The sequence below is a fragment of the Bos javanicus genome, chromosome 8 (genome assembly GCF_032452875.1).
Source record: "Bos javanicus breed banteng chromosome 8, ARS-OSU_banteng_1.0, whole genome shotgun sequence".
Taxonomy (NCBI): Eukaryota; Metazoa; Chordata; class Mammalia; order Artiodactyla; family Bovidae; genus Bos; species Bos javanicus.
Window position 1 is genome coordinate 82,530,291 of NC_083875.1, and position 14,057 is coordinate 82,544,347.

Consider the following 14,057-nt stretch of genomic DNA (forward strand, 5'->3'; position numbering starts at 1 on the left):
ATATCAAATCCTTGATATTGCCCCCAGTGTAAATCCTTGGCTTTCTTAGAGTCCTGCTCAGTATATATGCCTTCACATGGATATCTCTGCCTATATTAATTTCATACAAACAACTAACAAAATATTATTTAGCATTTTTTATTTAAGAGCATAAAAGAAAGGTGGATGATCAATGACATTTCTTCAAAACTCAGGATTTTATCAAGCATTTTCCATACACACAAACCCCCCAATATGTACTAATATAGCAAAAGCAAAGGGCATAGAAAGTTAGAAGGAAATCTCCCTTTTCATTTCTTAAATATACAGAATCAAATCATGTTTTCACCTTCTCCACATACAGAGACTAAAATTAACAGTAACTGTTAGTCTCAGTTTATGTTTCCCAAAGAAAATAAAATCAGCTTCAGAAATTCTCATGTAGATTGAACTAAAGTAACAGTCCTATGAGCAGAAAGACCTGGACATCTGAATAGAAGTGACTAACCTGTGAAAGACTCCCATGTGCTTGTTCATGTCCCTGTTTTGGGTTCATCAGAGGAAAGCAGGAGGTGGGAGGGGAAGAAACAAAGTAGCAAGGGAAACCAGCCTTGGGGTCCTTCAAACATCTGAGATACTGAAAAGAGAGTCCAAATGTCTCAGGTTTGGATCAAGGGCCTTTGTCCTTTCCCCCTCATTTATAAACTGGTCAAAAGCTACTTTGTTGCTTGCTAAAGCACTTTTTTATGAACTTAAATCATGATGGCACAAAGATAAACTGTCTATAAAGGTTCATACTGAAAGTTGCCAAATTGACAGGGCTCAGATTCAGAGTGTAGCAGGTGAGAGAGGTAATACTTTAGGGCTAAAAGTTCCCCATTTATGTTGGCCTCTTTAGAAAAACTTCCCATGTAGCTCAGTCAGTAAAGCATCTGCCTGCAATGTGGGAGACCTGGGTTCAATTCCTGGGTCGGGAAGTTCCTCTGGAGAAGGAAATGGCAATCTACTTCAGTATTCTTGCCTGGTGAATCCCATGGACATAGGAAACTAGCAGCCTACAGTTCATGGGATCGCAAGACTTGGACATGACTTAGTGCTATTTTTCTTTAGAAAATAGGATATAACCAAAAATTTCATAGAAATGTTTACACGAGATATGAGGAATTCACCAAGCATAATTCATTAGATTGGAAGAAGGAAATAACAGCATCAAAACACTTAAGCACTGTTGGAAGAAAGGTAACAAAAAATAAACAAATGGGAGATAGACTGGAGCAAAGTGCCCTAATCCATTAAAAATAAAAACATTTCCCTTAATTTAGTAATCAAGAAGTGTTAAGAACCTGGCAAGGGACTGCCCTAAAACAGTGGTTCTCAAATTATCTTTCAGAAAGCAAAGTAGGCTCCTAAAGTTGTGTGTTAACACCTGAGTATTGACGCAGCCCCAGCGTCAAAGAGCCACAGGCAGGGATGCAGAGGATGTTGAGTGTACCACAGTGCTAGGACCAGTGACCACTAGTGACGTGAGCAACTTCAGCCTCTCGTTTAATGTTATGTGACATTATTTTCCTATCCTAAGTTACTAAGCTTCAGGGTGAAAAAATACACAATCTATAATCTAACCTGTGATATTCTGGCCCTCAATTAGTATTGCTACTGAATGACACTTTCACATCCCATATGGCGGTTCCATCTAGAGACATCCTAGAGCTTAGGTGGAAAGGAAGTGGAGGAGGGGTGTATTGGGAGATAAGGATTAGCAGATACAAACTGTTACATACAGAATGTATAAACAACAAGGTCCTACCATATAGGGCAGGTAACTATATTCAGTATGCTGTGATAAACCATAATGGAATAGAATATGAAAAAGAATAAATACATAAGTATGTGTACGTGTGTGTGCATGTATAACTGAATCATGTTGCTGTATACAGAAATTAACAGGACATTGTAAATCAACTATACTTGAATAAAATTGAAAAAAAAATTTTTTTAAAGCTCAACACTAATCATTAGGTAAAGGCAAATCAAAACCACCATGAGATATTACTTTAATCCCCTTAGGCTGGCTATCATCAAAAAAAAAAAAAAATAGCAAGTGCTGGTGAGAATGTGGAGAAACTGGAACCTCAACTGCTAGTGGAAATGCAAAACAGTATCGCTATGTAAAAATGGTATGGTGATTACTTTTAAAAAATTAAACACTGAATTACCATCTGATCCACTTCTATTACATACCCAAAATAATAGAAGTAAAGACTCAAATAGATAATTTTTTCCTCATACTCATAGCAGCATACACAATAGGCAAAAGGTATAAACGACCCAAATATTCACCAAAAGATGGATGGCTAAACTAAATATATAAATATATACAGTGAAATATCATTCAATCACAAAAAGGAAGGAGTTTCTGATATATATATGGATGAACCCTGAATCCATACAGTGTTAACATTATGTTAAGAGGAATAAGCCAAACACAAAAGGACAAATACTATATGATTTCACTAATAGGAGATACTTACAGAGTGGGCAAACTCATAGAGACAGAAACAGAATGGTGGTTGTTGGGGGCTGAGAGAAACGGAGAAGGCAGGGATTTACTGTTTAATGGGTAAATAGCTTCAGATGGGAAGAAGAAAATACTCTAGAGATGAATGGTGGTAATGGCTGCCCAACAATGTGAATGTAATTCAGGGCTGCCGAACTGTACACTTTTTAAAAATGGCTAAAATGATAAATTTTATGGTTTCTATATTTTACCACAATTAAAAAAAAAAAAAAGAATAGACCAGCAGTGACTCCAGTCAAAGCTGAGGTAGGACCTGGAGCACATCCTGCGTTCCAGTCATGCCCTTCCACCAAAGCCCCCTCCCTCAGAATAATTCCATAAACACTGCTGGTTGCCCATCCAATAGCCTTAACCCATCTACTGCTTCTTTGCTAAGAGAATCAGTTTTGTCCAGAAATCTCATAGCTATTGAGTCTTGGGGAAGGCTGGGATCTTCCCAAATACCAGGGGTGAATCTTTTTTTTTTTTTTAATTGACGGATAATTGCTTTACAGAACTGTGTTGGTTTCGGCCAAACATCAACATGAATCAGCCATAGATATACATAGGTCCCCTCCCACTTGAACCTCCCTCCCACCTCCCACCCCAACCCACTTCCTCTAGGTTGTTACCGAGCCCCAGTTTGAGTTCCCCGAGTCATACAGCAAATTCCCATTGGCTATCTATTTTACATATGGTAATGTAAGTTTCCATGTTACTCTCTCCACACATCCCACCTTCTCCTTCCTCCCCAACCCTCCTCCCCTATATCGATAGGTCTGTTCTCTGTCTGTGTCTCCACTGATGCCCTGAAAATAATTTCATCAGTACCATCTTTCTAGATTCCATATATATGTGTCAGTATATGATATTTGTTTTTCTTTTTTGGACATACTTAGCTATAGGTTCATCCACCTCATTAGAACTGACTCAAATGCATTCCTTTATATGACTGAGTAATATTCCACTGTATATATGTACCATAGCTTCTTTATCCATTCATCAGTCAATGGATATCTAGGTTGCTTCCATGTCCTAGTTATTGCAATTAGAGCTGTGATGAACAGTGGGATACATGTGTCTTCTTCAATTTTGATTTCCTCAGGGTACATGCCGAGTAGCAGGATTGCTGGGTCATATGGTGATTTTATTCCTAATTTTTTAAGGAGTCTCCATACTGTCTTCTGGGCTTCCCTGGTAGCTCAGCTGGCAAAGAAGCCACCTGCAATGCAGGAGACCCCAGTTCAATTCCTAGGTCAGGAAGTTCCCATGAGAAGGGACAGACTACCCATTCCAATATTCTTGGGCTTCTCTGGTGACCTAGATGGGTAAAGAATATGCCTACAATACAGGAGACCTGGGTTTGATCCCTGAGTTGGGAAGATCCCCTGGAGGAGGGCATGGCAACCCACTCCAGTATTCTTGCCTGGAGAATCCCCATGGACAGAGGAGCCTGTGGGCTACAGTCCATGGGGTCACAAAGTCAGATGTGACTGAGCAACTAAGCACAGCATAAACTGTCTTCCACAGTACTGTATCAATCTACATTCCTACCAACAGTGTAAGACAGTTCCCTTTTCTCTACACCCTCCCCAGCATTTGTTGTTTGTAGACATTTTGATGATGGCTATTCTGACTGGTGTGAGGTGATATCTCATTGTAGTTTTGATTTGTATGTCAATAATAATGAGCAATGTTTGAGCATCTTTTCATGTGTCTATTAGCCATCTGACCATGAACTCCTTACTGCCAAATTCAGACTTAAATTGAAGAAAGTAGGGAAAACCACTAGACCATTCAGGTATGACCTAAATCAAATCCCTTATGATTATACAGTGGAAATGAGAAATAGATTTAAGGGCCTAGATCTGATACATAGAGTGCCTGATGAACTATGGAATGAGGTTTGTGACATTGTACAGGAGACAGGGATCAAGACCATCCCAATGGAAAAGAAATGCAGAAAAGCAAAATGGCTGTCTGGGGAGGCCTTACAAATAGCTGTGAAAAAAAGAGAAGCAAAAAGCAAAGGAGAAAAGGGAAGATATAAACATCTGAGTGCAGAGCTCCAAAGAATAGCAAGAAGAGATAAGAAAGCCTTCCTCAGAGATCAATGCAAAGAGATAGAGGAAAACAACAGAATGGCAAAGACTAGGGATCTATTCAAGAAAATCAGAGATACCAAAGGAATATTTCATGCAAAGATGAGCTTGAAAAAGGACAGAAATGGTATGGACCTAACAGAAGCAGAAGATATTAAGAAGAGATGGCAAGAATACACAGAAGAACTGTACAAAAAAGATCTTCACGACCCAGATAATCACAATGGTGTGATCACTGACCTAGAGCCAGACATCCTGGAATGTGAAGTCCAGTGGGCCTTAGAAAGCATCACTACGAACAAAGCTAGTGGAGGTGATGGAATTCCAGTTGAGCTATTTCCAATCCTGAAAGATGATGCTGTGAAAGTGCTGCACTCAATATGCCAGCAAATTTGGAAAATTCAGCAGTGGCCACAGGACTGGAAAAGGTCAGTTTTCATTCCAATCCCAAAGAAAGGCAATGCCAAAGAATGCTCAAACTACCACACTCATCTCACACGCTAGTAAAGTAATGCTTAAAATTCTCCACGCCAGGCTTCAGCAATATGTGAACCGTGAACTTCCTGATGTTCACCCTGGTTTTAGAAAAGGCAGAGGAACCAGAGATCAAATTGCCAACATCTGCTGGATCATCAAAAAAGCAAGAGAGTTTCAGAAAAACATCTATTTCTGCTTTATTGACTATGCCAAAGCCTTTGACTGTGTGGATCACAATAAACTGTGGAAAATTCTGAAAGAGATGGGAATACCAGACCACCTGACCTGCCTCTTGAGAAACCTATATGCAGGTCAGGAAGCAACAGTTAGAACTGGACATGGAACAACAGACTGGTTCCAAATAGGAAAAAGAGTTCGTCAAGGCTGTATATTGTCACCCTGTTTATTTAACTTATATGCAGAGTACATCATGAGAAACGCTGGACTGGAAGAAACACAAGCTGGAATCAAGGTTGCCGGGAGAAATATCAATAACCTCAGAGATGCAGATGACACCACCCTTATGGCAGAAAGTGAAGAGGAACTCAAAAGCCTCTTGATGAAAGTGAAAGAGGAGAGTGAAAAAGTTGGCTTAAAGCTCAACATTCAGAAAATGGAGATCATGGCATCCGGTCCCACCACTTCATGGGAAATAGATGGGGAACAGTGGAAACAGTGTCAGACTTTATTTTTCTGGGCTCCAAAATCACTACAGATGGTGACTGCAGCCATGAAATTAAAAGACACTTACTCCTTGGAAGGAAAGTTATGACCAACCTAGATAGCATATTCAAAAGCAGAGACATTACTTGGCCAACAAAAGTCCCTCTAGTCAAGGCTATGGTTTTTCCTGTGGTCATGTATGGATGTGAGTTGGACTGTGAAGAGGGCTGAGCACCAAAGAATTGATGCTTTGAACTGTGGTGTTGGAGAAGACTCTTGAGAGTCCCTTGGACTGCAAGGAGATCCAACCAAGTCCATTCTGAAGGAGATCAGCCCTGGGATTTCTTTGGAAGGAATGAGGCTGAAGCTGAAACTCCAGTACTTTGGCCACCTCATGTGAAGAGTTGACTCATTGGAAAAGACTCTGATGCTGGGAGGGATTGGGGGCAGGAAGAGAAGGGGACGACAGAGGATGAGATGGCTGGATGGCATCACTGACTCAATGGACGTGAGTCTGAGTGAACTCCGGTAGTTGGTGACGGACAGGGAGGCCTGGCGTGCTGTGATTCATGGGGTCGCAAGGAGTCGGACACGACTGAGCGACTGATCTGATCTGATTAGCCATCTGTATGTCTTCTTTGGAGAAATGTCTGTTTAGGTCTTTTTCTCACTTTTTGATTGAGTTGTTTGTTTTTCCAGTATTTACTTACATGAGCTGGTTGTATATTTAAGAAATTAATCCTTTGTCAGTTGTTTCATTTGCTATTATTTTCTCACCAGGGGTGAATCTTGATTAATGAGACCAGTGGATCTCAACATTTTGTTCTCAGACTCCCCTTTACAGTCATACACATCACTGAGGGCATTACTGACAACTTTTATTTATGTGAGTTATATATATCAATATTTACCACATTACAAATTAAAACTAAGAAAAATTTAAAACCCAAGAATATATTCCACTAGCTGGAATACATTCCAGAGCAATGACATCACCATAAATCAAGAACTCTTAACAACTCTACTGTAGACTAGTGAGAAAATCAGAGTAAGAAACACAAATGACGTTTTAGCACCACTATGAAAACGGTTTTGCCCTCATCAGTCTTCTGAAAGTTCTCAGAGATACCCAACATCACATTTTCAGAATGGCTGGTGTATTCCAGTCATGGTATTTCCATTTGGCTTTCAACTAACTATAGGAATGGGCAATGTTATACAACTCTGGACAATAAGAACTGAGCTTCCACTGGAGAATATTAGTGGATAAATTCACTTTTCCCCTGTATTATACACTGCAGTCTTCTTGTTACCCAGGGATTCAAGGAGTAAGTAATCTAACATGCTGCAAACAGCAAAGCAGAAAGGTGCACCTGGGTCCCCTCACTAGCACAGCTAAGGGAATGAAGCAGCCAACCTTGGAATTTCCCTTTTGGTTTAAGCCACCTTTTATTGGGTTTTCTTACAGTCAACTGTGTCCTCGCTGGCACATCTCCTCAGAACCTAGTTTGCTGAACACATTCTGAAAACCAAGGCTATGTATGTAGCTGGCACACAGTAGAAGTTCAATAAATATTTGCTGAATAAATAAGTAAACAAATAAATCCACTAAGGCTGCTGTAGAGGAGAGACTCAGATAAAATGCTGGCTTTGGGGCTGACAGAAAGACATGCAGTTCCCATACTGTCAACATTTAAAACGAAGTTCACTATAAATCTCATAGTATCAAAAATGGCTGTGTATTATATACCCGTCAGGGTGGCCAAAAGGTTCTGAAATTACTTTCATTTGGTCTGCACAATCTCCAAGTATGAGAGGTAAGTCTACATTTGCCAAATATAGACCATAACCTACTCAGTGGCAACCTGATAAAAAGCACTGTTTTGGGTTTTTTCCCCCCCATTTTCCCTGAGTTTGAATCAACTGAAGTCACTTCTCCCATGAAATAAGCACTACACAGAGATTTACGGACAGAAGGCTAGAAAACACAGTGTTTATGGGAGAAGGAAAAGAGACAAATATCTAGCCTCCAGTCAATGTCATTAACTAGGGGTACAATGGCCTTATCAGAAACTACCTAAAACCTCCATTAAATATAATCAAATATAAAGTTACGAAATTTATGCTCAACTATGCTTAAATTTGACAATATCCTTCCTCTTCCTTACTGAAACCCTGATACCAGTATTCTCAATTTACTTTTTAATGTTTCTTTGCTTCATTACTTTAAACAGGATTGATAAATTTGTCCATGTATTTGTAGCTTTCTTTAAAAAATTTCACAATAAAATATTCTTGCTCCCATAAAGTGCTTATGAAAGAAACAAATGACACACATTTTCCTGTTAAAACAATGAGGTTTTAAGAAAAATTCCACTAGGAGGAGCTGGCTTTTTCTCTGTTGAGTCAGGAGTGTTTTGTCTCTGAGACACTCTAATCAAAAACACAGACCTGAAATTTGCAGATAATTTCAAACAAACCCCAATCATAAACAAAACCTGGACCAAAGAAATCAGAGGAGGCAACTGCAATCCAGGTGCAGAGTGTACATACTCTTCACTCAGTTTTGCAAAGAATTAAGGAAACTTAACCTAGCAGATAACTTTCTGGGGGGTTACTGAGCTCCATTCTCCCATCCATGCCCCAAGCCACGTGGGAAAACGAGCTGCTCTCTGGATCTAGCCTCCAAATAGAAACATCCCTTTAGGACTGCTTGCCTTTGAAGCTGCTCAGATAGAAACTCCTGACCTTGTTTTCCATCAGAGCAGCAAGGACCTATCACTGAGACTTGAGAAATATCAGTCTTCCCACATACATTCTGTTAGAAATAGTGGTGACTTACTTTCATTGCATTCTTGTCCTCAGTTCACTTAACTGACAGACAGTAAGACTGTGAGCTTTCAGTGAGATTGGAAGAAAAATGGGCTGAGAAGCACATTCGATATTAAAATATTAGAAATCTTCTCGCCTTTGTCATTAGTAACTTGGCTCCAAGTTATTTCTGCCTCTTTCCATCCTTGGTTCTACTCATAATTTATTACTAAATAAATAAAAACAAAAAATCCCACATATTTATTGGACAACTACCATATGACAGGAACTCTAAAAACACTGCAAATAAAAAAATGGCAGCATTCCCATTTCCTCTCAAGCAACCCATAGCTAATGAGGAAATCATGAACTGCAAACAGATAAAACATAATTCTTTCTGGGAAGGGCTGGGAGAGAAGAAAACATGGAATGCTACAGACAGCATCAAAAAGGGGCACCCCAGCCGGCCAGGAACAGCACTCACTCACTCTCTCATTCACACATATTATTTACATTTTCACTTCTGTTCCGGTTTCAGCATCTAAAAGCAGTGCTACTTGGCACCAAGACAAACACAACTGCAGGCTCTGACGTCTTAAGACACTATTTAGTTAGAACTGTGGGTGTTTGGAAACAATTGAATTCTTAAAATTACCATCAAAATAAAAAATAAAAAGTGAAATCCTTGTAGAGAACCATGGCATCCTAATAAATCCCACCTGCTTAATCCCACTCATCTTTTTGGGGCTGCAAGCCTCTGAAGGAGGAGTTTAAATGATTGTATGCTGTGGGTCACTGAACTCAAACAGAAAAGCATTTTTGTGGTTAGCTTTTAGTACTATGTAAAACCAAATATCTCACTTTGTTTCCTTTAAACCCTCAGCCCATGTGACCTCCAGTTAAGATGGCAAGTAAATTCACTCCTTGATAGATCCCCTCTCCTCCAAACACAGCAAAGAGGGAGGAAACAAGAAGAGAAAACCAAAAGGATGCAAGCAAGTTCAAAAACAATAGAAAAATTTCTGTCTAATAGGTATGAGGCAGAAACAGAGTGGAGTAAATCCTCAGGGTTAAAGCCTTTAGCCTCCTAAGCTCAGGATCCAAAAACAAGCACTGTAACTGGAAGCATGAAACCTACAAAAGTTGGTGGTAGTTCAGTTGCTCAGTTGAGTCCTACTCTGTGATCCCGTGGACTGCAGCATGCCAGGCTTCCTCGTCCTTCACTATCTCCCGGAGTTTGCTCAAACTAAGCATAACCCACAAAGGACAGAGTCAGACCTAGCATCCTACTTGAGGCAGGGTTGGAGGTGAAACTGGAGGAGGGCTCCTGATTCCTGAAAGAAGACTGGTTATCTCATCCGGAGCTGTGGCCTAGAGAGGAAGGAGAACACAGACCAGCCAGAGATGAGGAATTCAATGAAGCAGCCTGTGATTGCCCAAGTAACTGAAACACCACAGCAATTCTGGACTAGGGCTCCATGAAAGCCCCAGAGACAAATATAAATTGCTTTAAACAAGGAAGACTAAGCAGAGAGGGAGAAAGAGAGGCAGAAAATGAATCAATGAAAGCAATTAAAAAATATGCTGCATTCAAAACATGCCATTCAACCAAAGTTCTAAAGTACATGAGGAAATCTAATCCCAATAAAGGCAACTAACAAAATCAGCCATCAAACCACTAATTCATTTCAGATGAAATGAATATTATAAAATAGTCCAACAAAATAAGTATATTTAACTGAATTAAAGACTTAAATTTAAGACCTGAAACCATAAAACTCTTAGAAGAAAGCAAGCAGCAAGCTCTTTGACATCGGTTTCTAGGAATTTTTTTTTGATCTGTCTCCTCAGGCAAGGGCAACAAAAGCAAAAATAAACAAATGAGACCACATCAAACTAAAAAGCTTTTACACAGCAAAGCAAACTATCAACGAAACAAAAAGGCAACCAACTGAATGGGAGAAGACATTTGCAAATGATACATCCAATAAGGGGTTAATAACTAAAACATATAAGACACTCATACAGCTCAATATATTTTTAAAAATTCAATTAAAAAAATAAAGGACGTGAAGACATTTTTCCAGAGAAGACATAGAGACAGTCAACAGGCACATGAAAATATACTCAATATCATTCATCATCAGAGAAATGCAAATCAAAACCTGTCAGAATGATTATCATTCAAAAGATAACAAAGAATAAATATTAGTGAGGATGTGGAGAAAAAGGAACCCTAGTACAGAGCTGGTGGGAATATAAATTGGTACAGCCACTATGGAAAATAGTATGGAAGTTTCTCAAAAAATTAAAAATAAAACTACCATATGGCCCAGCAATAACACTTCTGGGTATTTATCCAAAAAAACCCCCACTAATTCAACAAGATATATGCAAACCAGAGTTCACTGCAGCATTATTTACAATAGTTGAATATGGAAGCAACCCAGAAGTCCATTAATACATAAATGAGTAAAGATGTGAGACACGTACAAACAGACACATACACACAACGGAGAAGCACAGATGCAGACACACGCACAATGTAGTATTACTCAGCCATAAAAGTGTATGAAGCCTTGCCATTTGAAACAACATGGGTGGATCTCTTCATAGAAGATATTATGCTAAATGAAATCAGTTAGATAGAAAAAGACAAATAACCATAAAATTTCATTTATATGTGGAGTCTTAAAAGGTCCGTATAGCCAAAGTTATGGTTTTTCCAATAGTCATGTAAGGATGTGAGCTGGACCATAAAGAAGGCTGAGCACCGAAGAATTAATGCTTTTGAACTGTGGTGCTGGGAGAGACTCTTGAGAGTCCCTTGGACTTCAAGATCAAACCAGTTCAATCCTAAAGGAAATCAATCCTGAATATTCATTGGAAGGACCGACGCTGAAGCTGAAGCTCCAATACTTTGGCCACCTGATATGAAGAGTGGACTCATTGAAAAAGATCCTGATGCTAGGAAAGGTTGAGGCAAGAGGAGAAGGGGGCGACAGAGATTGAGACGGTTGGATGGCATCACTGACTGAATGGACATAAGTCTGAGCAAACTCAGAGAGATATGAAGAATAGGGAAGCCTGGTATGCTGCAGTTCAGGGGTTGCAAAGAGTAAGACACGACTAAGTAACTGAACAACAACAACAAAAACACCACAAATGAACAAATAGAACAAAACAGAAAAAGACTCATAGAAACACAGGAAAAAACTAGTAGTTGCCAGAGGAGAGGTGAGTAAGTAGAAATGGCAAAATAGGTAAAGGGGATTAAGAGGAACTACCAACTTCCATTTATAAAATAAATAAGTCATGGGAATATAATATACAGCAAGGTGAGTATAGTCAGTAATACTGTAATAATTCTGTATGGTAAGAGATGGTAACTAGACTTACTGTGGTCATTATTTTGTAATGTACAAAAATATCAAATCGCTATGTTACACACCTGAAACTAATACAACATTGTAAGTAAATTATAGTTCAATTCAAAATCAAAGTAATTGTATTTAAGATGTTAAAAACTTAATTAAAAATAAGAAATTATAAAGCACAAACTCTGAGTTAAAACAATAGATGATTAAAAAAGAATCAATTGAAAATTATATAAGTGAAGAATACAGTCATTAAAATTAAAAACACAGTACACAAGATCCTTTAGGCAAAACTAAAGAGCTAGAAAATTTGAAGACAATACTATGAAATTCACTCAGAATGCAGCCCAGAAAGAAAATCAAAAATTATGAGAGAGAAGTTAGGAAACATAAAGGTTAGTTTAACAAACATCTAGAAGGTGTCACAGCAAAACAGAAAAAAAGAAAAAGTAAAGAGAATGGAAGAGAAACAATACTTAAAGAGATAAAAGCAAGAAATATTCAAGAAATACATGAGTTCTTAGATTAACAGTACATTCTAAATACTGAAAAAGACAATTTAAAAATTATAGATATATAAGGAGCTCAGCTCTGTCCTCCGTGATGACCTAGAAGGGTGGGCCGGAGGGGGGCCTATGGGAGGAGGGGATATATGTATACTAATAGTTGATTCAGATGTGGTACAGCAGAAACTAACATGACATTGTAAAACAATTATACTCCAACTTAAATAATAATCAGGTAAATAAATCAATTTTTAAAACCCACACAGACTAAAATATTAATTGTAAAAAGAAAATCTCAAAAGCTACCAGAAAGCACCCTGAATATCACTGGATCTGCTGGACTGCAAGGCTCAAGAGACAAGCCGCTAGAGCTGCAGCTGAGACGATGGGGAATTAAGCATCTCAGAGCAGCACGCTCATGCTGAGGCAAAAGTCCCATGAGCATTTTGCCGCTTTCTTAACAGTTTGTGGATACAAAGTGAGGTGACTGTCTTTCATTTTAGAAACAAAAAGCCTCCTGAAAAAGCAGAACTTTAAATGTTTCTAAAAACTTCTAGCAACAAGAGATTTGTCCACCCTGGAATGACATGTAGTCTGGATTTAAATTTCTCTTTCTTGCCCACCATGTTTCTGCCAGCAGCCCCTAACATGGACTTTTTGGATGTCTTGTTCGTCATGGTATCACAACCAACTTCAGACCAATGGACTCATTACACATACAGCAAAAGAACTGAGACAAGGAGCTGATGCCAACAGGGTTCAATGTCAGCTCTAGTTATCATCAGCTGCTATCTGAACTTGATGTTTTTCGTCTTTGATCCTTCACCACTTATAAATTTCTTTACAACATATTATTTCATTCCATTGCGTCTTGTCTGGAAGCATAAAGAAACAAGAATGAAAGCCTGAGTTATCTGGAAAGGATAACAGATGTTATCTGGAGGGTAATATCTTCATTTAACAGACGTTATCTGAAGTTATCGGGAGGACCACAGACGATTTCCAATAGAACAACTGGTCTCAGAAAACTGGTAATATATAACACACATCATAATTGTTTAGATAAAGACTAGACTAATCACTTTGCCTACAAAGGTTAGTATAGTCAAAGCTATGGTGTTTCCAGTAGTCCTGTATGGATGTGAGAGCAGGATAATAAAAAAGGCTAAGTGCAAAGAACTGATGCCTTCAAACTGTGGTGCTGGAGAAGACTCTTGAATGTCCATTGGACTGCAAGGAGATCCAACTGCTGCTAAGTCGCTTCAGTCGTGTCCGACTCTGTGCGACCCCAGAGATGGCAGCCCACCAGGCTCCCCCGTCCCTGGGATTCTCCAGGCAAGAACACTGGAGTGGGTTGCCATTTCCTTCTCCAATGCATGAAAGGGAAAAGTGAACGTGAAGTCGCTCAGTCGTGTCCGACTCTTAGCGACCCCATGGACTGCAGCCTACCAGGCTCCTCCATCCATGGGATTTTCCAGGCAAGAGTACTGGAGTGGGGTGCCACTGCATCCAACTAGTCAGTCCTAAAGGAAATCAACCCTGAATTTTCATTGGAAGGACTGATGCTGAAGCTAAAGCTCCAGTA

At 39.2% G+C, this 14,057-nt stretch overlaps 1 protein-coding gene across 19 annotated transcripts in view; it reads right to left on the reverse strand.

Annotated features, from left to right (window-relative positions):
* FANCC (FA complementation group C) overlaps nt 1-14,057 on the reverse strand; it is a 347,288-nt gene that overhangs the window by 238,004 nt on the left and 95,227 nt on the right. The window contains exon 4 of one of the 19 annotated variants that reach the window (XM_061426117.1): nt 488-616. The exons of the other annotated variants lie outside the window; for them this stretch is intronic. The gene's annotated coding sequence lies outside the window, so the exon portion shown is untranslated. The remainder of the gene's footprint in view (nt 1-487; nt 617-14,057) is intronic. 19 annotated transcript variants of the gene reach the window in all.